Genomic DNA, 24418 nt, shown 5'->3' with positions numbered 1-24418 from the left:
TAGAAAAAAAAAACTGTTTATAAAGATTAGGAATTCAAGAGTTCACACTTAGATATGCTTAGCATTATAGCAGGTTTGGCATGCTGTCCCGGGAGAGAACCCTGAGCTCGGAGATATTTGAGCCTAGGGCTCCCGCCCGGTCAATAAGCATATCAGAGGATCCGAGATCAGGAAGGTCTCGATAGTTCCCCCTTTTAGAAAGGGGAGAGAAAGGAGGAGATGGGGTGGAAGGGGGGATTCTTCTGAAATGAAGATAGGGAAAAAGTTAGAGAGTGATCCATTTATAGTAGGCTAGGATCACTCGGATTGGATTATTACTGATTACAAATGAGTGGCCAGCTGTGCTCAATCATATCACGTGCTCCCCTCGAAATTAGTTTATGAAACTTCACTTATATATACAGTTGAAGTCACAATTAGGGATGGGCGATACCACAATTTTTAAATTCGATACGATATCAATTCTTTGTTACATTTTTTTTACAATATCGATACCGATATCGATACCACTTATTATTTAAAATGTTTATGTCATTTTTCTAAATAATGTTTTTAAAAATTATTACATGTAAATATGCATACATATGCTGTATGTACACACTGCACAGATACACACACACACACACACACACACACACACTTATATTTATTCACCTAATGCCGAGTTCAGACTGCATGATTTTCAAAGTAGTCGTGTCAGAGATGTTTTCACACTGCTTGACTATCTGGGCTAGCATTACGTTGCTGCTTTGTTTACACTGCAAGATGGATCGGTGACAGGGATTTTCACATTGCATGACTTTACTATATGAAGAATCGCTGACAAGTTCGTCTAAACTACGTCTCACAGCCAAAAACACGTAGTATATCTTTAGTTATTAACTACATAATGAGAAAGAAGCCTTTAATGGGGTAGAACATGTACATATTTGCTCACCTGGGTTTAAAGGGAATTAGCCATTTCTCCTCAACGTTGATAATAAACTAATTTATTTCTGTATGAAACGTCAAACAGACACGGTTGCTCCTGAGTCCTGTCAAACCTCCACTAGTTTTCCCTCCATTTCATGGGTCCAAATAAACCGAAAAAGAGCGCTTTTAACTTCTCCCACAGCCTCCCGCTGGCCTGCAGCAGGTATACACACACGCACAAGTGAATGCCGCTCTCTCATTGGTTGTGAGCGATTGCTGATGTTATTTTCAGTCAAAACTCAATTCACACGGCATGATTTGAATCGCAACAGCTCCAGATATTCAGCACGCCAAATATCTCACAGGCATCGGCGACTCATCGGCGATTCTCTCAGATCGTGTCTTTGATAGTTCATACTGTGTGATTGTCAGTCACGTGCACGAGCAGCGATTTGCCTGTGATTTCAGGCATTTGTTGGCGATTTCTCAAAACCTGTCGGCGAGCCAAAATCGGGGCTACAATCACGCAGTCTGAACTAGGCATAATGGTAATGAGAGAGAAAAAGAGAGCTGATTTATTATTCTGATTTATTAATTAATTCATTTTTATTTGTATTTAATTATTATTATTATTATCATTATACTATATATGTAATACTATACTATTATTTGCTGTGTTTACTATGTTACATATATTTATCAGAGGTCACGTTAACCGAATATTTTCCGTCATTGACAGATTTGTTTCAGCAGTGACGGAAAAATCTGAAGGTGATCCGTCATTTTGAGGGATTATGCTGAGGGTGATCTATTGTAATTTGTAGCTAACTGTAATTCCCACTCCTGTCCAGCTGATGGCGATTGTGCTGCAGTATTTTTTTTCCTGGTGAAACGAGTGCTTGCAAGACCGGGAAATCCCACATTCAGAAAATCCAGCAAACTTCTGATCACTTCCTTAGGAGAAATGTTTCCTAACTACAAAACGCTAGCTAAAGTGGCGCTACCCAGAGAGCAGGTAGTAATCCGCCGGAGCTCGGCTGCCCTTCGGCGCCTCCGGCTCCCAACTCGGCATAGGCGAGTGTTATCCAGGCCGAGTATGGCCCACAGCTTGCTCCCGCACATGCGTTTGTGACGCGGCTGTAAAGTACTGGCCCGATTCCTGTTAACCATATCTGGCCCGAGTCTGTCTGTAGAGTCCGAGCCGCTTCTGGCAAGGACTCTCCAGTGTGGCAGCAGAACGCGGCTTCAGCCTCCAGAACAAAATTTACAACTGTCACGAGAAGTCAACTTTCCGAGGCAAAGACACAGAATTTAATGACAACTGCCTCTGCATCAGTTTCTCGATGGGTTTGATTGCGCACAGGCAAGATATGAGGTAAGGCAGATATGAGTTATTGTTAATTTGTCAAGTAAATAAATGAATAATTTAGCCTTTATGCTCGTCATGCAAGTTCATTATTATATATGAATGAAAAAAGAGATTAGAAAATAACTTCAAATTATTTAATTGATGGTCAATAATAGGTTATGACGGAATATTTACAACCCTCTACGTCAAAATGACAGACAATGAGAAAGTCTAACGCGACCTCTGATATATATATATATATATATATATATATATATATATATATATATATATATATATATATATATATATATATATGTATATATATATATATATATATATATATATGTATATATATATATATATATATGTATATATATATATATATATATATATATATATATATATATATATATATATATGTGTGTGTGTGTGTGTGATCATGGGCTCTCTCCCAGGACAGGATGCCAATCACACTTTATTATCAATCATCAGCCAAGTGTGAACTCTTGAAAATGTTTAAAAAAAAATTATTCTCTTTATTAAACAGCACTTGGAAAATATTTGAAAAATAATTTAAATTTCAATAATAACTTTTGTATATAAAGAATGACTTTCTGTATCCAGAAAAACACGATTACCTTTTTATGCTTGTATGCAGGTCACACTTTCAGCAATCATTCACACTTTGAGAAAGTACGGAAAAAGACAGCCTGCAACAACCTGAGGGTGACTGAGTGAATAATAGCAGAATTTTAATTGTGGGCAAAACTTTTTCTTTAAACCTGATCAAAGGCATCCTTCAACCGCTGCAAGAGAAGCAGCTCTCAGTTTATCGAAACGGCTCCTGTATTGTGCAAATGATCACCTGTTCAAAAGAAAAGAGCTGTTTACTTGGCCTTGTGTACGTCAGTTTCAGCCTCTATATGTCGTCTCATTAACTTTAATAGACACAAGAACGCCTCCTATGCAAGCGTCCCCCCAGAAACACGTTTACCTGGCTATATCTTGCTGCGCACACTCATATTTTTTGACTGTTCTTTGTGATGAATGGCGACATAAATCACCGCTGGCAGCCCGGTAAAAAACCTAAACCCCCATCCAGAAAAGACAGCATGTAAAATTAAGAGATGTAGAGAACGGCAATAAATCTTTCCGGGCTAAGCCACTCTCTTTCTCTTTCTCTCTGGAACGAAGTCATCAGTAACTCTTCCACTCCGTCCACTTTATCAGGTATGGTTTTATCTCAGACGCTCCATCACTCTCTCTCTCTCACCCTCCTTTGCTCTCTTTCTTTGTAAGCTTTTAAATGTTTTAGTTTTTGCAATATATATTTTTTATTTACAAAGAAATGTTTTGTATTGAGCAGAAATACAAATATCAATGAATGAATTTCATCATTGGTCAAGCAAAATCAGCTATTTACATTATAACCCCAAACCAGAAGAAATTGAGACCGTGTGGAAAATGCAACTGAAAAAAAAGTGATTTCTATATTTACTTTGACTTGTATTTCATTGCAGACAATATAACAGACATTATTTAATGTGTCATGATTCCCACCATTATTCCAGCAAAAAAGTCTTAAAGAGCCCCTATTATACATTAAAAAAGGTGATATTTTGGTTGTAAGGGTCTCCAACAACAGGCTGATATGCATGCACGGTCAAAAAACACTTTCATTGTCTTGAAATAAGCATCTATGTTTACCTGATTATCCCAGCAACTCCCATATAATTCGTTTAGCGTTTCATTTGTTCCCAAACCCCTCCTTAGCACGATGCAAATCTGCATTAATTAGACCGATGACAGCCTGTTGCAATTGGTCGACAGCGTTCAGCGTGAGACTGAGTAAAATGCAACCCAGGTTCATCCTGGAAACGTAGCCCCGCGGACGTTTCTGGAGAACGTGAAATACGTCCCGGGAGGTACGTATTTGTGCAGTTTTTGTTTTCGCGAATCCACGAGAGGCCGTCGTGTGCGCTTTTTCGCATTTCAAATGCCTCTCGAATGCCTGCGCTGTTCGCATAAAGACGCTAGAGGCCGCTGTCGAGCGACCGTATGTCCGACTGACTGAATTTCTCCTCTGTTTTTGATGTGATGTGCATAAGTAATCCTTTTATCTGTCTGACGTGGTCCAAACACAGTGAATTATGTTTGATCAAACAAAAGAATAGTGAAATATGAAAACAGTGATCGGTCCCTGTGGCTTGTACAGCACCTCTCATCGGTTGGAACACAATAACTTTTGCATAGATTATGGTAGAGACATTTTTGTCTTTATTCCTATGATTACAGACATGTGCAGGAACCAACTAAATTAATTACAGCACGCTAGACCACACAGAACCTAAAAGGTAAACTTTCAAATTTGAGTTTATAAAAAATTTACAAAAAGTACTTCTTCTTTTAGGTGTTTATTATAACACAGACAAGAAATACAGTTATTTTAAACACGTTTAATAGTGTTTTATGAAACTTCAAAGGGTTTTCTTGAAAATGATACCAAATTTTTGTATTTACACTTTACGCTTTTAAATTTGGGTAGGCAAAATCCAGGCGGAAATCCCAAAATAGCAGCAGAGTTTAACTGGGTCAATATTTTACCTCCTAAAATTTGGAGAAAGGTGTGAAGTTAACCCACATAATTATGTACCAAATCATAATTACAGTTACCTGTTGACATCACCTGTTTCAAATCACATCATTATTTAACCAGTTTATCTAATTAATAGTACTAAACTGCTTCTGGCTCATCTTTGGAAGGTGTTGCAGGTCTGAATGACAGGAAAGGATGAATATTTACAAATGAAAATGACGATGACCAAACAAAACATAAAATATTTTGTGTTTATATTATCTGCAGTGAAATACAAGTCAAAGTACATTTGGAAATCACTGCTGCGTTTTCCATACTGTCCTAAAATTAGATAGACATGATGAATGGCACGAACTTCGTATTAGTTTTTAAAAACATAGTTAAGTCAACAATCATTGTTGATTTTAAAGGGTCACGAAACACCAAAGCACATTTTTTGAGCTGTTGACAGTCGTATATGTGTACCACACTGCTAAAAACACTATTAGGACACATATATTTCACTAAAAAGTGTAAATTGGTCGTTTTTGCGTTATTTCAAGCAAATTCGTACTTCCAGTTTGAAACGAATTTTTGAAGCTGCGTCACGGTCATGACATAATAGCCTGTATTCCAGCGTGCAGACTGGACGTCTGTGCCAGAGTGTGTCTTATTACGTCTTACAGTGTGCTGCATTAATGCATGAGTAAAGCTTGGTTCAAACCAATCAGCGCGCTCTATTGTGCAGCTTCATTAATATTCATTACTGTCACCGTGTTTAGACGACAGAGACGCCACGTTGTGTTGGCAAAACAAGCGTGAAGTGTTGCTTTTATAGTTTGCTGCAGTTAAGTTTTGTTTTCATTTTCTCTCTGTGAGAGCTCAGAGTCACGTGTGGATTAACAGTGTACGCGACGCTCGACAACAATAACTTACGTGTCTAAGGAGGATTATTGTTTACCTGAAAGCTGTTCTCATCTGCAAACGCTGAGATCCGGATTCGCTTGTAGTCTCCTCTAAATAAAGACGCGGCTCTAGTTGCTGGTGATTGTCCTGTCTCTACAGATTTGGTAAGTGAGCGACCAGTGCTCTTTGTTTATTCAGTTTGTATTTTATTCGTATCAAACAAACTATTGCACCGAGTGTAAACAAGTTAGCACTACAACCAAACTATAACCTCGTGTTGGATTTTGTGACCGGAATAACACACGTGGCTTTCCGACGCTACCTGCCGTGTGTATCTAAGTTTCCGGGAAATGCGGAGTTTTTTTTTCTCTCATTCGCCGTGCGGTATCAAACATTGCATGAAAAATACACGCTTAGAGCAGATCCTTGAATCAAATATCACGTTTGTCGCGAGAGGCATGAATGAATTCCCTGAATGAAAGAGCCAAACTGCAGTTAAAGTCCACCATTTAATAATTTGGCAAATAATTCGACTACAGATGTCCATGTAAACACAATCACTTTGTCCGCTGTGGTTGTGTGTTTTGACTCTGAAATTCAGCAAGCCCAAATAGACACTCCCACACCACGCCTCTTTTCTTCCTCTGACACTCCCCCCTAAACAAAGCTGGACACGCCCAATTTTTCTGACTTTTTCCAAAGTAGAGGTGTGAAAACACCCTGCTGAAACGAGGGGGTTTCATGGCCCTTTAAGTCTTATAAACCGATAAATGCAATCAATGATTTTGAAATTGAATGGTGTTGCGATGATGGGTTATTGTTATTAATAAAGAGCTGTACTTTACAAATGAACTGATTTTATTTGTAAATGAGTTGTTAAAGTATTTGTAAAATAAAATCACCCCCCCCCCCCTCTCTCTCTCTCTCTCTCTCTCTCTCTCTCTCTCTCTCTCTCTCTCTCTCTCTCTCTCTTTGTTCATGTTGTCCATCCATTCACTCTCATCAGGACTTTACTTGGAGTAAAACTTAAAACGAAATGACAGAATGTCACAGTCCATCAGAACAGATCTGAAGTCTAGTTGACTGTTATTTAGAGCAGGATTTTGCGGTTTTCCGAGTGACACAACAGAAATACACAACCATTGATTGATGTAGACCTTTATTCATTATACCTCAGTGAACTCCGCTGACCAACTCAAGACACAAACTTCTTACACAGAGGTGATTTTTCATCACACTGCACTTAATTGACCTTGTGTAAAACCTGCTGTGTTGGATTTGTTCCCCTTTTTTTGTTGTATAAACTTTCAAACTCAAAGGAGGAATTGATTTAATGTGTTGCTATAGCTCTTTTATTGATAATAATTACTCATCAGTTAGTCCATTAGTTAATGTTAGTTAATGTTTTTATTAACATTACCCAAGTATGAAAAATATTGTAAATAATTTATTAATCATAGTTCAATATTTACCTATGCACTATTAAAATCCAGAGTTGTGCTTGTTAACATTAATGCCCCGCCCTAAAGACACTCCATGTGACCAGAAGTGCAGAAAAGTCGTTTTAAGGGGATAGAGAACGTTGTGTGAATAAAAGTTTCAGAGGGGAAAGGATTATTTTTTATAAAATAATGAAGTGGACACATGAGCTTATATACTGTACAGAAGAAGTCAAAATGATTATCCCTCATGTGAATTTTTTTTTAATATGTTTAACAGATCAAGGAATTTTTCACAGTATTTGCTATAATATTTTTTCTTCTGGAGAAAGTCTTATTTGTTTTATTACGGCTAGAATAAAAGCAGTTTTTAAGTTTTTAAAACCAATATTGTTAGCCCCCTAAAAGGGCCATGAAACTTTCCTATCTCAGCAGTGTGTTTTCAAACCTCTACTTTGAAAAAAGTCAGGAAAGTGGGTGAGTCCAGCTCTATTTAGGTGGACGTGTCAGGGGAGGGAAAGAAGGAAGATTTTGCATAAAAATAGGAGTTTTGGTTTGGGCATGTGCTGATTTTCACAGAGGCAAAACAAACACAGACACAGGGGAGAAAGACAGTGGGCCCTATCATACACCCGGCGCAGTGTGGCGCAAGGCGCGGCGCAGTAGTCTTTTGGTAGTTTCAGCTTGGCGCAAGAGTCGTTTTGAGGCGTTGCGCTACGCTGTTTAAATAGCAAATGCATTAGCGCTCATATGTGCGCCCATAGACGTTCTGGTCTAAAAAGGAAGGCGTTTTGAGGCGGACCGCTGGCGCGTTGCTATTTTGAGAAACTATAATAGATTTTTCATTAGACCAAAACTAACCCAGTCTAAACTCGCTTACGCACTGCTTAATACGCACAAGAGAGCAATAGGCAAATATCTTTACATATGAAAAAAATTAAATATTAAGGATATATATAGGATATAATAATAATAGATATAGGATATAAATATAAAGGATTAAAATATTACAAAACATATTATTTTCTAGCCTACATAAATATGAAAAATCACTGCTTTTATGTCTTCTTCATCTCGGGAGGCTTTTTCAGTTTATTCATAACAATTTGCTTTTGTATAATGTTATCATTATTAGCATTATTATTTATTATATCCATATTTATATTTGTTTTATTAAAAACAAGCTTAGATTTGCCCACCTGTCAGAAAATAATTATTAAAAAGTTATTTGTAAATAACTCAGTATTTTGACCTCACTTCGTTATTATTGTTCATTTATTAATTTGCTGGAAATTAGAACTGAATTTAGAAATAGTTTTGAAACAAATATTTGCGCTTAACAAACGCAATTAATTATTTATAGGCTAATTGATGTCTGTGCGTAAAGGTTTCCCTATCCAAGAGCGAAAGTGAAAGTAGATCCATTATCTCTCATTCTCACGCAGTAGATGCTCTGTTTAACTGTTTTCTGTTAAAAAACTGTCAACTGTTTGCTTGTGAAATGCTCATTTTTTCCACTTAGACTTACTTTGCGTCCTGTAAATAGCGAATGTGCTCTTGGCGTGACGCAGCTGGGTCTTAAAGGTAATGGGAGATGAGACTCTAATTGGTTTATTCTTAACTCATTAAAAAAATAAACTCAACCCTTTTAGACCATGCGCCTTGGCTCAAAGCTGATTTTACCGTCCGTAAATTAGCAAAAATGCGTTCTGACATGCCTGAAAGCGTTTGCGCCCTGCGTTTTGCGCTCTGCGCATGGGCCGTCGAAATAAAGCCCAGTGACTGTGTTTACATCGTCATCAGTGGGCGCACGCAGAATTCCGCAGATTTTTAGCCCATCATTAATTCTGTTTATTTACTTGAGTAAATGTGTGTGAATCTATATTTGTTTAGTTTTTTAATTATTTTCTGTAATATTATTGACTAATGTGAAAATGTTCATCTGATTTATGTACAATGCAGTTTGTACAGTAATAATAAGTTGTACAGTAATTTTGTCTTTTACTAGAAATATTATATGACAAACTTGCTTTATTTACCAAATAAAGTGAATCTAATTGAATTTGCATTTTAAACAAAATAAAACTTAAAAAGATGTTTTATTTTATTTCATATATTAAGGTTTTAGTTATGATACTCCCAAAATAATTCAGCAGAAATCCGCAGACTTTTATCAAAATTCTCAGCAGAAATTGCAAAAAATGTCCGCAGATTCCGTCTGGCCCTAGACATCCATAAAATTAAATCATTTGCTAAGTATTAACTTGTGGACTTTAACTGCCGTTTGGCACTTTCACTTTCATTCAGGAACATTACATGCATGCCCCCCATGACAAGTGAGATACTGGAAGGAGAGGAACTGCTGGAAAAGTGCAGCACATTTATAGCTTTAATGGGATGTTTCAGCCTGATCTCACGAGAAAACGTAAGTATTTTACGTTTTGCCAGTTTAGTGGCTAATTCGTACGAATTCGTACGAGTTCAGTCGTACGAAATGGTACGGTTTTAAAAAAGGAGGCGTACTAAATTGTACGAATTAGATCGTACGAATTCATACGAATTAGCCACTAAATGAAAAAGTTACGAATTGCCGTGAGATTGTGTTGGATGTTTGATACCGCATGTGGTATGAGAGATAAAAAAACTGCATTTCTCGGTAACTTGCATGAACTCGGTAGGTAGCGTGAGAAAGCTGTGTGTGTACAGACTATGCTGTCACAAAATGCAGCAAAACATTCTATACGAAGATAATAGTTTGATTAAGGTGTTTACATGTTTAAACTCGGAGAGCAGCATTTACAGCGGATCTTTCAGCCCGTAAAGTTGTAGTGATATTAAAGCACGGTAAACATAGTACCCAAATTATTTTGACTAAGGTTTGTCTTTAAACACTGAAAGAGTACTGCTGACAATACGAACTATCTTTGCCTCTGAATAAACAAACAAATACACTGATCACACACTTACCAAATCTGTAGAGACAGGACAATCAACACCAACTGGAGCTGCGTCTTTTTTAAAAGAAGAACTTCTGTTGAGTGCACTGTAATACACATGTAAGTCCAACTGCGCTCTCATAGCGGGAAAATGAAAACAAAACTATTGTTGCAGCACATTTATAAACGCAACACTGACGACCCGTATCTCCAAACAATTCTTCTTCTTCCACTTGTTTTAACTACGGTTGGCACCACAACGTGGCGTCTCTCTGCCATCTGAACACTGTTGTAACAGGTCTTCGAAGCTATCATGCATATAAATGAAGTTGCACCTCATTCACAATAGAGCATGCTGATTGGTTTGAAGCAAGTGTTTCTCATGAATTAATGCAGCACACTTAAACGCATCACGTTGTTCTCGCCAGTACAAACAGCCAGTCTAGAGGCAGGAATACACGCAAGGATCTAATCTCCGTGACGCAGCTTCAAAAATTTGTTTCAAATCGAAAGAACAGATTTGCTGGAAATAACGCAAAAACAACCAATATTCACTTTTTATGTTAAATATATGTGTCCTAATAGTGTTTATAGCAGCGTGGAACACATAAATGACGACAGCACAAATAATGTGTTTTGGTGTTTCGTGCTCCTTTAAGCTAATATTTGTTTTCGATTGGCCCCAGAAAAAACTACCAAAAAACCAAAGCATTAGCTATGTTTCCATACAAAAATGCGAATGAACTTTATGCGCAAAATGAAGTTTATTTATAAACAAATTTCAAGAGGATCACGTGCTTATGATTGTTCACAGCTGTTCCGACTTTAGCTAATAACTGATTATCCTATCAGACGATCCTTAACTCACTATAAATAACCAGACTTTTCTCATCTCAATATCTTCGTCTTGAAGAAACCCCTCGCCCATCCCTACTTTCCCTCCTTTCAAACGGGCGTCACGGTGGCCAGCGATTAGCGCTGTTGCCTCACCGCAAGAATGCCCCTGGTTTAATTCCTTTCCAAACCAGACGGCATTTCTGTGGGTTTTCTGTGGGTTTTCCCCGAGTCCTCCGGTTTCCTCCCACAGTTCAAAAACAAGCACTCTAAACAATTAATCCAAATACTTTAATTAAACTCTGAGTACACCTTTCAGCATACATATCTGACACTTAGCTACAACAAGCAAGAGGGGGAGTCATCAAGATCTTCTTGAGCTCAAACTCCCCTCTCGCCTTGCAACAGGAGGGAGCCCAGGGCTCGAGGATCTTATAAGCTCAGGGCTCTCTCCCGGGACAGCACGCCAAACTAGTCTTATTATCAATCATCAGCTAAGTGTGAACTCTTAAAACTGGATTATCGCATTAAAGACGTGCAAATAAAGCAGCGTTTACATCCAACGAGTCAAAGCGAACAAATTCGTCAATTCCTGATTAACTGCCGCCAAATACCGACAGTGCTGCAGTAGGAGAAGCTGCATCAATCTTCATCTAATAAATGACTTGCGCCTCAGAAGGCAATCCTGACACGCAGTGAACGCGCGGTGGCGTTTGAAGGTTTCAGACGTGGAGTACAGACGCTCTTGATTCTGAACGTCCTTAATGATATAATAACACTAATCCTAAAATGGTAAGGCGTTTTAGAATGAACAAATAAACATTTCAGATGTTTTACAGTGTGCTCAGCCTGCTGGTTTTTCCATTTACACACATTTTCATCATCACATGATCACTAATAACAGAATCTCATGATCTTTTTTAATGCGCATACTGAAATTTGTGCGGTAAAAGTGTTTCCATCGTAGTTTATGCACATTTTTTCTTATCGAATAAAAAAAGTTTATCCTACTCAGTTATGCGCATACGTTTTTTTATGCACATTTTCAAAATGTATGGGCATCATGGCATTTCTGTAAGGGTCCATCTATTTGTCTATGACAAAGCAACACAATCTCACGGCAATTCGTAACTTTTTCATTTAGTGGCTAATTCGTATGAATTCGTAGGATCTAATTCGTACAATTTAGTACGATTTGCTCATCCCCAATGATGGTTGGGGTTAGGGGTGGGGTCAGGTGCCACACCTCCTTTTTAAAATCGTACCATTTCGTACGACTGAACTCGTACGAATTCGTACGAATTAGCCACTAAACTGGCAAAATGTAAAATACTTACGTTTTCTTGTGAGATCAGGCTGGACAAAGCTAACAGTATGGATGAAGGTTAAATGCTTGTAAGCCTTTTACCACATAAAATTTATTTTAATTAGTTTCCAACTCCGAATTTTAATCTGACTCCAGTTTATAATAATTTAAAATTTAGATTAATCTAATTCAAGCTGATTACCTTATAGGTTGTAATTAGGTCTAATTTAGATCGATTAACCTAATAAATCCTTATTTTCATTTAATGGTTCATAGTTTACCCGAAGTCGCTTAGAGTCAGTATGCTGGCCAGTTACATGTGCTCACGGACACATCCTCGCCAGTTCTGGTTCTTAGAAAATAAACTAATTTCCTTTAAGTAATACTAGGCCGTCCCATGATTGCTCATACCTAAAGAAAGTTTGATTTAGCTTAGCTAGAGAATATAACTGTAAGCTAAGTTCCATTAAGTAATATTAGGCCGCCCCATGCTTGCTCATACTTAAAGTTTGATTTAGCCCCTAGATTATATAATAAATCAGTGATTATCAGAAATCAACAGGTCTCTAATGCTGTGCCTATGCCTTATTCATTGAGCCTGAATGTATGACTAATCCTCTTTGTAGGCTGCGGAAACATCAGCCTAAACAATCTGCTAGATTTAAATGATTTCAGGAGATATTAGACAAGATCTTAAACAATTCTTAAACAAGAATTTCACATTTATTTGTCAGGCAAAAATATTCAATTCCAATTTACATTTTTAAACAAAATAAGCCAATCAAGATTGTACAACATCAATTATTCAAATATACATTTAAGAGTTAGATATGAAGACCATTTTCAGTTGATGTGAAGACCTTTTTCACTGGAGTGGAGCATCTGGCAAAGATCTTATCAAAGTCAAAACCCAAATTAACCGATATAAGAGAGATAGTAAAATATTACATTGAAATTAGGACCATTTTACTAATCACACAGAGACATTTAAAATGACACCAAACATGAAAATAAAGCCACAAGATACACAATATTAAAAACTTAAACATTCTGTGTGAAATATGAGTGAGCTGCTCTGGTGGAGAAGGTAAAGTGCAGGGCAAAGAGGGGGGCTCAGGATGCATGATCGAGGCAACCTGAACAACTTGTTTTCTAGATCACAGGTGTCAAACTCAGTTCCAAAAGGGCCGCAGCTCTGCACAGCTTAGTTCCAACCCTAGTTAAACACACCTGATCAAACTAATTGAGTCCTTCAGGCTTGTTTGAAACCTACAGGTAAGTGTGTTGGAGCAGGGTTGGAACTAAACTGTGCAGGACTTCGGCCCTCCAGGAATTGAGTTTGACACCCCAGTTCTAGATGATCTTCTTCTCAGATTGAAAAGTTTATTGTTTTAGTGCCTGACCATTCTTGTGGTTTTGTCTCGAGTGGAGTTCCATAACAGTTTTCAGGGTTTATTATTATGGAGCCAGTTTTTTTATGTGCATATGCAAAATGCACATAAAAATAGGTGGATGGAAACATAGCTAGTGACTTGCTTTTAACCTAATTAACCCAGTTAAGCCTTTAAATTTCACTTTAAGCTGAACACTAGTATCTTAAAAATATCCAGTCAAATAGTATGTGCTGTCATCATAGCAAAGATAAAATAAATCAGTTATTAAAACTATTATGTTTAGAAATGTGTTGAAAAAGTCTTCTTTCCAGTAAACAGAAATAAGAGAGAAAAACACAGAGGGAGCTAATAATTCAGTAGGGCAAATAATTCTGACAGCAACTATACATATACAAACAAGAATTTCATTTCGACTTTAAGGATGTTTCCAAGGTATAATATAATTTGCTCTAAAAACGTAAATCAGCACAGCTACTTCACAGAGTATGAGCTATGGGGAAAAAGTGCGCAACAAAGACACCACCTATACCCTGAAGGAAAAAACACTATAACAACTTCACAAAAAAAAAAAAAGCATAACATCAAAAGAGCAGGATGAAAGAGGCCAGCGAGGAACAAGCTTGAACCGCTCACATGAAAGCCTGGGGAAAATGATCCAGGGTGGCTCAGCTCGAAAACCAGCGTTTATACCCACATGTGTCTTCACACTCGAGCAGAGTGAGCGCTCTTCAGAGATTAATCACCATGATGAATGGCCACATCTCATTAATAAATGAAAAGGCAGAACAACAACAGAAAAAAAGAGAGACTCATTAGAGCAGAGGCCATTGAGGTGCTGGAGTCTGAATACTGCACCAGTCATTTGCATTGTTGATGTACGTATATATACACGGAATGAGTTTTTTTTTTTTAAACAATAGTTTTAATAACTCGTTTATTGTAACTTTTTCTTTTTTTATCTTTATCATGATGACAGCACACAATATTTGACTAGATATTTTAAAAGATAGTATTCAGCTTAAAGTGATTTTTAAAGGCTTAACCAGGTTAATTAGGCAAGTTAGGTTAATTAGGCAATTCAAGAGTTCACACTTAGCTGATGCTTGATTATAAAGCTTGTTTGGCATGCTGTCCTGGGAGAGAGCCTCGAGCTCATAAGATCCTCGAGCCCGGGGCTCCCTCATGTTGCAAGGCGGGATAGGAGATTGAGCTCAGGTAGATCTCGAGAACTCCCCTGCTGTAGTAACCAATGAACAGTCAGTGATTGCTCTTTGGAGATAACAACATACTAGAAGCATGTCTATGGTGCCGATTTGGATTAGTCAATTAACTTAATTTGCATGTTTTTGGACGGTGGGAGGAAACCGGGGAACGCGGGGGAAACCCACGTGAGCACGGGGAGAAAGAGCAAACTCCACACAGAAATGTCTGCTGGTTTGGTAAAGCCTGGAACCAGAGACATTCTTGCTGTGCATTCTCCATGTGTCCATCTAGGTCCATCTCCAGGTGTCTCCATCTAGGAAGGAGGAGGAGTAGGGGTGGAAGGGGGGGACTCTTTAAAACGAAGATAGCGGTGGAATGAAACCCAGGGTATTTATAGTAGTTTAGGAGTCATTTGATTGGAGCATTGTGAATTGGATAATGCGGATCCAGCCGCTAGCAATCATAAGCACGTGATCCTCTCGAAATTAGTTTAATATATAAACTTCTCTTATATATTGATGGTTTGTTCTGTAGACAATCAAAAACAAATACTGCTTAAGGGAGCTAATAATATTGACCTTAAAATGTATATATATATATATATATATATATATATATATATATATATATATATATATATATATATATATACAGTTCAGAATTATTAGCCCCCTTTTGATTTTTTTCTTTTTTAATATTTCCCAAATGATGTTTAACAGAGCAAGGAAATTTTCACACTATGTCTGATAATATTTTTTCTTCTGGAGAAAGTCTTATCTGTTTTGTTTCAGCTAGAATAAAAGCAGTTTTTAATTTTTTAAAAAACAATTTTGGGACAAAATTATTAGCCCCTTTAAGCAAATAATTTTTTCGATAATCTACAGAACAAACCATCGTTATACAATAACGTGCCTAATTACCCTAACCTGCCTAGTTACCCTTATTAACCTAGTTAAGCCTTTACATGTCACTTTGAGCTGTATAGAAGTGTCTTAAAAATATCAAGTAAAATATTATTTACTGTCATCATGACAAAGATTAAATAAATCAGTTATTAGAATTAGGTTTCTAAAACTATTATGCTTAGAAATGTGCTGAAACAATCTTCCCTCCATTAAACAGAAATTGGGGAAAAAAATAAGTCACGGGGGCTAATAATTCTGACTTCAACTGTTTATTTATATATATATATATATATATATATATATATATATATATATATATATATATATATATATATATATATATATACACATACATACATACATGCATGCATGCATGCGTGCATACATACATACATACATACATACATGTGTGTATATATATACACACACACAGTACACAGTACACACACACACTCACACACACACATATATATAAATATATATATATATATATATATATATATAAATATATATATATATATATATATATATATATATATATATATATATATATATATATATATATATATATATATATATATATATATAATTGATGATTTTATTATGCTGGAAAAAGTGTAATAAAGCTTTTTCCTAAAATATTTTTTGAACATTTATTTCTACCCAGTTACTCATATTGCATGACAAATCATTTATTAAATTAACCGATGCAGTATTCATGCATTGACTGCTTCATTCATCATGCTGCAAATGGTTAGTCAGGCAAATAAAAGATAGATTTCATGCATATAGAATATATACTTACTTACTCTGAGGGCCATTTATATCAAAGTTGATATTTAGCTGGACCATATTAGTGTTTTGTAACATCAAATTTTGTTTGAGGTGAGTTGTTAGTCCAGTGCTCAAATCTGGACCAGGACATACACTACAGAGCTCATCCAATTCACCTACAGCACATCTCTTTTGGACTGTGGAGGAAACTGGAAGAAAAACCCATGCAAACACAGGGTGAACTTGCAAATATTTATTGTGTGTATATATGTATATATATATATATATATATATATATATATATATATATATATATATATATATATATATATATATATATATATATATATATATACAGTTGAAGTAAGAAATAAAACAAATAATACTTTGTCCAGAAGAAAAAATTGTATCAGACATACAATAAAAATTTCCTTGCTCTAATAAATATCATTTGGGAAATATTTAAAAAAGAAAATAAACTCAAAGGGAGGCTAATAATTCTGACTTCAACTGCAAAATAAAAAAATATCTATATATTTTGAAAAATTAAAGATTAGTAAAACCATAAAATAATGGTTACTTAAAATCAAAATTAAATAAAACTAAATAATTGTGGTAATATTAACATTAATAATAATTATTATTAAAGTTTATTATATTACATTAATTGTTATAAAAAAATTTATTATTCATATTTTCTGCATCATTAAACAAGCAAAGGATACAATTAATATTATTTTGAAACCACATTTGGAAAAATAATGATTTGTTTCTGATTGTAATACCTCAGTGCCAAATTAATTATTTCCAATAAAACACAAAAAGTGGTAGCGTCACATATTTCTGTCTGATACTCCAGAGCTGATGGGGGCAGCGGAGAACGCAATGCTGTCATTTGTTCAGGTGTTTAGTAAGACAAATATGAGGCGGTGAAGCAGAAATCACAGGATTACAAAGAGCACCTGCGGAAACGGTCAATGTTTGCGCAGGAATCTTCAGTCCTGGAAGCACCCGCTGCTGTGAGTTACAGTGAGACAAACGTGATGTGACCGTGTTCTGTGAGTTAGCTTTTCTCCTAGGCCGTGTTTACACTGGCAAGCAATTGTGATTTTTTTTTTCTTTTGCCAATGTTTGCAGGGGGAATCCAACATGAACAATCACAGAGAATGATTTATATTGTGTGCATTGTACTGTGAATGTTGGGAGTCCCTTCTCAGATCAGCAGCTGCAGGAACACTGCTTGATCTATTTTGGAGCTGCATGACAGCTTCAGCAGAGGAAATGTATAAGGGTTTCTCACAATTTTTTTGCAATGCTTCACTCACTATGTATGTGATGCACAGAATTCAGTCCTAAAATACATTTTAAATGGAGTTATATATATTTTTTAAGATCTAGTCTACATGTTTTTTAATTGTTTGTTTCTCCAGCTTAGTTTTTTAAGCAAGACTGTTGTTTTAGGAAAATTTAAAATGATTAAATTATTATAAATTGTTGTCTTCATTATCACTTTGTAAATGTTTGCTACATAAGTGTTGATGAATAAGTGACGTGATCAAAGAAAGTGGCGATTGAGGTTCCACCACAAGATGACGACAGAGACCGTATAGGCCAGGGGTCACCAACCCTGTTCCTGGAGAGCTACCTTCCTGCAGATTTCAGTTGCAATCCTGACCAAACACACCTGTTTGTAATTATCAAGTGCTGCTTTAGGTACTATTACAGTTTTTCTCGATTGCTTGGATGCAGTTGTCAACTGAAACTCCACATTTTCAAAACAGTTAACACACAGGCCTAAACTGCGGCACTCATGGTCAAAATGACACATTTTGCTTGCAAAAGGCACATATCATGTCAAAACATTTAACATATGCAACAAAAGCTAGTTTTACCTTCAAACAACACAACTTGCAAACAAGTATATGAGCTCTTTCAATTAATCATTACACAATGGACAACAAAATACAAAATACAGAACTCAAAATGCACCACCATTGCTTGCCATTGTAGCTTATAGCCAATGGCATTTGTTGTCTCTATTTGGGCTGTCAAATTCGCCTTTTTGCAAAGAATTGGATCAAGAATAAGATGTGCTTTGATTGAATATATATTGAATTCATGACATTTTTCAAACTGTGGCTGAAAACTGAAATACTGTGTATATAAAAAAAAACAGACAAAAGTAATAAAATACTGTAAATATTAGAGAAAACACATGTAAACTAATATACAGTCAAAACTATTGGGAGTATAGGACATAGCCATACTGACCTCCTCCATCAATGCTGGCACAGAACAACACAGACCTTCCATCATTTTTATAAGGTTTGCAGAATGATGGCTAATTGAAGATTTGTGTGAAGGAGTGTCAAATCGGTGCTTCAGTGATTTCACACTGATGTTGGTAGTTTTTAATAGTTAGGAATAGATGGATTCTGTTTGGTTACCAAAACTAAAACAATGGAGTTTGGACTGCTTGAATGACATCTGTGTTAACTGTTTGGAAAAATGGTGGGGAAAATGTGTCAACCCAATGAGAAAGGGTTTACACATTTGCAAGACCGGTCTTTTGCTCTGCTGGGATAGTGATGAGGAAAATGAAGAGGAACCTAGTTTCTTTAACCAGGTCAAAGCAAACTAGAAAAACTGTAATTGGTTCAGGTGTGTTTGATCAGGGTTGGGACTGAATTCTGCAGGAAGGTAGCTCTCCAGGAACAGGGTTCCCTGCTGAAAAATCCAGCTTAAACCAGCCTAGGCTGGTTGGCTGGTTTTAGCTGGTCGACCAGGCTGGGTTTAGAGGGATTTTGGCCACTTCCAGGCTGATTTCCAGCCATAAAACCAGCTTGACCAGCCTGGATTAAGCTGGATATAGCTGGTTTTAGCTGGACTCCCAGCTTGGCTAGGCTGGTCAAGCTGGTTTTAGCTGGTCATTTCCCAGCCTGACCAGCTAAGACCAGGCTGGAAATGGCTGGAAACCAGCCTGGAAGTGGCCAAAACCCCTCTAAAACCAGCCTGGTTGACCAGCTAAAACCAGCCAACCAGCTTAGACTGGTTTAAGCTGGACTTTTCAGCAGGGTTGGTGACCCCTGGGATAAGTCCTTAGAGGAGAAAATATATATTTTTTTTTTCAGCGTAAATTTCAAACTACAGCTAAACAAATCTTTATAAATCAGGTAAATGACATTTTAAGTTGATCTCTCTCTTTTGTACTACTACTTGGTGAAGTAACGGTTTCTGCTGTTCTGACACCAGCTGCAGATGTGAATGAATGGTGAAAGAAAGCATTTCCTCGTACAAAAATGTTTTTAGATTCTCTATGTTTGATTTTCTTTTTTATATACACGATTATGCCAAAGAACTGTTAATTGCACTATCACACGTGTAGCAGTGAGATATGGCTGTATATCACCACTGGTGGCACACTAAGGCACTCAAGCCAACACATGCCTCCCACTAGATCTGATATACAGCCATATTACACTACTCGTGTGATATTGCTTATATGCGTGGTTGTTGGTTTTTCAGAAACTGCTGATCTACTGGGATTTTCACGCACAACCATTTCTAGGGTTTATAAAGAATGGTCCGAAAAAGAGAAATATTTAGAGAGCGGCAGTAAAAATTTGTGAATTTTTAGGCAGGAAAATGTATGAAATTTGGAGTTGTCACAGAATAATCATATACATATTGTCACGACCCGGCTCAAAGGCAATGACAAATTAAAGGGAGGACATACACAGGATGGTTTGGTACCGAAAAGTTCTTATTTAAACATTAAAGAGCCCATATTATGGGTTTTTGAAAATTCCCCTCCATGTAGTGTGTAACATAGCTCTAAGTGAAGTGAAGTATCCAGCTAAGGCTTAAATCTGTAAGAATACAGTGTTTAAAAGGGTTGATTCGTCTATAAAAGAGTCGACTCATATTGCTTCAAACGAGTCGCCTTGATACCGACTCATTAGGTGTTTCGCCATGACGTACGAACGAAACCAAGTTATTCACGTGCACGCGCAAACCCGGGAGATTTCAAACCTGAGGCCCCGCCCTCTGACGCAGAAACCCAGACACACACACACACCCACAAACACACGCACACCCACAAACACACGCACACAAACATGCCGGTCGATTGAAGTCACACTGCAGATGGACATTATATTGAGTCTCTACCCAAAGATGAAACATCAGCATTATAACCAAGCAGTTGGAAACTTCTGGAAGCTACATGCTACAAAGAATACTTCATCTGAGTTTGTTAAAGGAAGGATCAGTAAAGAGTAACTGATGGACGTCAGGATGGATTTTTCTTCCTCCATTTCTCAAGTGTAAGTACGTGCGGTTAAAGTTGTTGCCTCGTTTATTCTAGCTTGCAAATGTATTTAGTTGTGATTTGTTACTTGTAACCGCGTGTACTGTATCAGGTTAACTGGATATTTTATCTTATCGCGTGCAAAGTCACGTTAAAAACGCGACGCGTGCTGTTTGTTTATGTAGCTCCGTGCTAGAGTTCTGCTCCCGCGATTTATTCGGAAATTTATTCCCGCGCCGCAGAAATCTGGCGCGGGGACAGCCGCGGGAATAAATTTCCGAATAAATCGCGGGAGCGGTCGGTAACGGGTTTAATTTGGGACGGGAGCGGGCTGTCTAGCAATATCACGGATATTGCTATGCGAATTAGAAAGAGAGAGTCTGCGTGGTGCTTGTGTGTGTGTTAGTGCGCACGCGCGCGTATGAGAGAGAGCGAGAGAGAGGGCGAACGAACGAGCTTTGTGTGCTTTGTGCTGTGTGTGTGTTTATACAGACCGCTTGGCTGTCTCTGGACTGTATACTGGGTGATTTTTGGTTGTGCTCTCCGCTCTAGCGGGACCGGGCGCGGCGGGCAGAAAACGGAGCGGGTTCTCAGGCTAAAACCTGGCGGGTGCGGGCGGAAGCGGGAGCGTTGTCATCCGGAGGTGTGTGTGTGTTTTTGTGTGTGTGTGGTATGGCGAGTACACGACTGTCTCCTTCATTCGGTTATCCGTGGCACTATCCACTCGCCATAGTGTGGCAGCTAAAATCCACGTCTACATTATCGAGCGTGTATGAACTGTGATTACTTTTTAAATTGCTGATTAGCTATTGGCCATTTCCCTCTCTGACTGAAGGCAGTCGACCAATCGCGACAGACTGTCATCGGTCCAATCAGCGCAGATTAGCTTCGCGCTAAGGAGGGGTTTGGGAACAAATGAATCACTGGACGATTCATACAGGAGTCGCTGGGATAATTAGGTAAAAATAAATGCAGATTATAAGACCATGAAAGTGTTTTTTGACCTTGCATGCATATTAGACTTGTTGGAGACCCTTACAACCAGGATATGACCCTATTTCATGTATAATATGGGCTCTTTAAAGAATAATTACGTGCTCACTTTAGGTCAGCAAAATTAAATATTAACCAAAGGTCAAAAAGAAACAAGACAAAACAAACAGGAGCAAAAGCACGGCTCTCTCCAAGCAAACACTGCTGGCTTTTTATAGAGGGGAAATCAGGTGGTCGAAGGCCGTACTCACACTAGGTACAGTTGCCTCGAACCGGGCCAAAGCACGCTTGTCCCCCCTCCCGTCTCCCCCGACGGCCCACACTCACACCACAAATGGGCTTCGGCACGCTTAAGTCATCGCTGCTGCGCTGGTTCAGTGAGAAGCGCTCTCTCACTCAGCACAGTCGAGATTTCTCTAGTTATATCGTTTCAGTCGTTTGATATGCCGTCAAATATTTCGCCAAACAGTCCTTAGGGATGCAGTGACACGCAGTCAGATATTTCGCAGAACATATCCGCCACTTTTGGCGCTCATAAACAATCATAAAGCTCTCTTGCTGCAGGATTGAGGAGGTCTGCTGAAGGCGTGCAGCTGTCGTGCTGTGAGGAGTTCTCGTCTTTAATAAACTACAGCAGTTTGCATTTACTGAACAGTAAGTATGATTAATAAATCCATATGAAACAGTCCCTTAAAAGTCACGTCTCGCTTTCAGTTTCGGGCTTTGGCACGTTTTGCACTCACACACAAGCGTACCGCGCCAAAGCCCAAGTGAACCGGGCTCAGGCACACCTCTTCCAACCGGGCCAGGGCCGGCCAAGTGAACCATGCCTGAGCCCGATTCAGCACACTTACACTTCTCAAACGATCCGGGAAATGGGCCTGGGCAGGGTACGGATGGCATAGTGTGAGTAGGCCCTAAGAGACTTGTCCCCCCCCCCCCCAAAAGAAAAAGACCAAAAGTCTTTTAACATACAGTAACATCAGAAACACACAAACCCCCTAAACTCAGTATGAAGGTCAAACTGGTTCTCCATCCTCTGCCTTAGCCCTCCAACTCCTCCCAGCAACCATGGCGCCTAGGAAGCAATTTATGAGAGAAACGGAGGGAAAAGAGAGAAAACAGAACCACTATACAACCTTAAATATGAGATAAAGCATCTGCTGTAACGTTTTCAGAGCCTTTAATGTGGTGAATATCCAGCAGGTAACCCTGCACAAATAAACACCACCTCATGAATCTTTGATTGGGGTTTTGTAACGAATGAAGAAAAACTAAAGGATTGTGGTCGGTAAAAACCACCAGAGGTCCCACGGATCAGAATCAGAAATAGAGTGTATTTTTATTCTTTTTTCATCAATATTAAGCTGCTTTGACATTATCTACATTGCAAAAGCGCTATAAAATACAGATGAATATTCATTTTATATTCCGTCCGTATATAAATGCAGGTACCTTCAGAATTGTGTTTGATTTGACACTGAATAACCCATACACAAGTGTACCTGTACAAACTGGGGTCAGTCAGTGAAGTGCTCCCAGAAGAAGTTTTTAGTGCTCAGCTCCTGATTCTGCTGCTCTGATTGGCAGGTTGCTCCCGCACCGAGGGACAGTAAATGTGAAGCATTATGAAAGTCACCTTGTACCCGGCTGTGATGCTGATGTCCTGTGATCAAAGTTGTCAGATCCCATCCTACCATTGAGATGAATGCTAACGGCTAGCTCTCTGCAGGTATGTGAGGAAACTACCAGTACAAACATCAGTTAGGATTACAGCTGACAAGTCCTGTGGTGTATGTGTGCGTTTTATTTATTTGTTTGCTTTGTGTGTGTGTTTGTGTGTGTGTGCGTTTGTGTGTGATTGTACTGGTTTTGGTGGTTTACAAGGCATGACATGACCTAGTTATGGTTAGATAGGCTAGTTAGTTAGTTTGACCTATTTTTTGCTATTATGGTGGTTTACGAGGACATCTCCGATGTCCTTGTAATTCAAAACAATTCAAAATCATATCTAAAATCATATTTAACCCTTGTGTACTGTTCAAATTGTCTACCCTTTCATTGTGTTGGTGTCTGTTTTTGCCCCATTGACTTCCATTATAATATTTTGATTACAAAGCCATCATATAATTACAAACTCTTGATTTGTTGGTGGTTTCCCGTGTTGGGAAGTGGTACAATTTGTAATTTTTATTGTTGATTATCAGTTGGCATTATTAACCCTTTGGATAGGCCTGGGCAAAACAGTTTCTGGCTTTTTATATGGAGTTCTATGGAGTAAAACAGACTCCAAGTAATGGATTCTCTGAAGACTGACTGTCCTGTGATTGTCAGTGTAATAGAAAAGTGGACTATTTAAAGAAGTGAGGTTTTAATATTGTTTTTTTTTTTGTCGGATACCGAGCCATATGGGGCTGTCTGGAAATGAACTGGCAGATAAAGCTGCAAAAGAAGCCCTGCAGCTACAAATGACAGAATGTCAAATACCACCAACAGATGTTAAACCTATTTTGAGTTTATATTTCCAAAAGAAGTAGCAAATGGAATGAGATGAATGTGCTAATGACAAACTGTATGAAGG

General features: G+C 37.9%; 1 protein-coding gene across 3 annotated transcripts in view; it reads left to right on the top strand.

Annotated features, from left to right (window-relative positions):
* tnca (tenascin Ca) overlaps positions 1 to 24418 on the top strand; it is a 315748-nt gene that overhangs the window by 16987 nt on the left and 274343 nt on the right. Inside the window, exons 1-2 of one of the 3 annotated variants that reach the window (XM_087253038.1) lie at positions 17420 to 17554; positions 23428 to 23569. The gene's annotated coding sequence lies outside the window, so the exon portion shown is untranslated. Of the gene's footprint in view, positions 1 to 17419; positions 17594 to 23427; positions 23570 to 24418 lie in introns of those variants that run through there. The other 2 variants (XM_087253037.1, XM_087253034.1) reach the window with 2 other exon arrangements.

Source organism: Danio rerio, chromosome 5, assembly GCF_052040795.2.
Source record: "Danio rerio strain M-AB ecotype USA chromosome 5, GRCz13ab, whole genome shotgun sequence".
Lineage (NCBI taxonomy): Eukaryota > Metazoa > Chordata > Actinopteri > Cypriniformes > Danionidae > Danio > Danio rerio.
The sequence above is the reverse complement of the archived record's forward strand: the minus strand, read 5'-3'. Positions and strand labels throughout refer to the sequence as shown.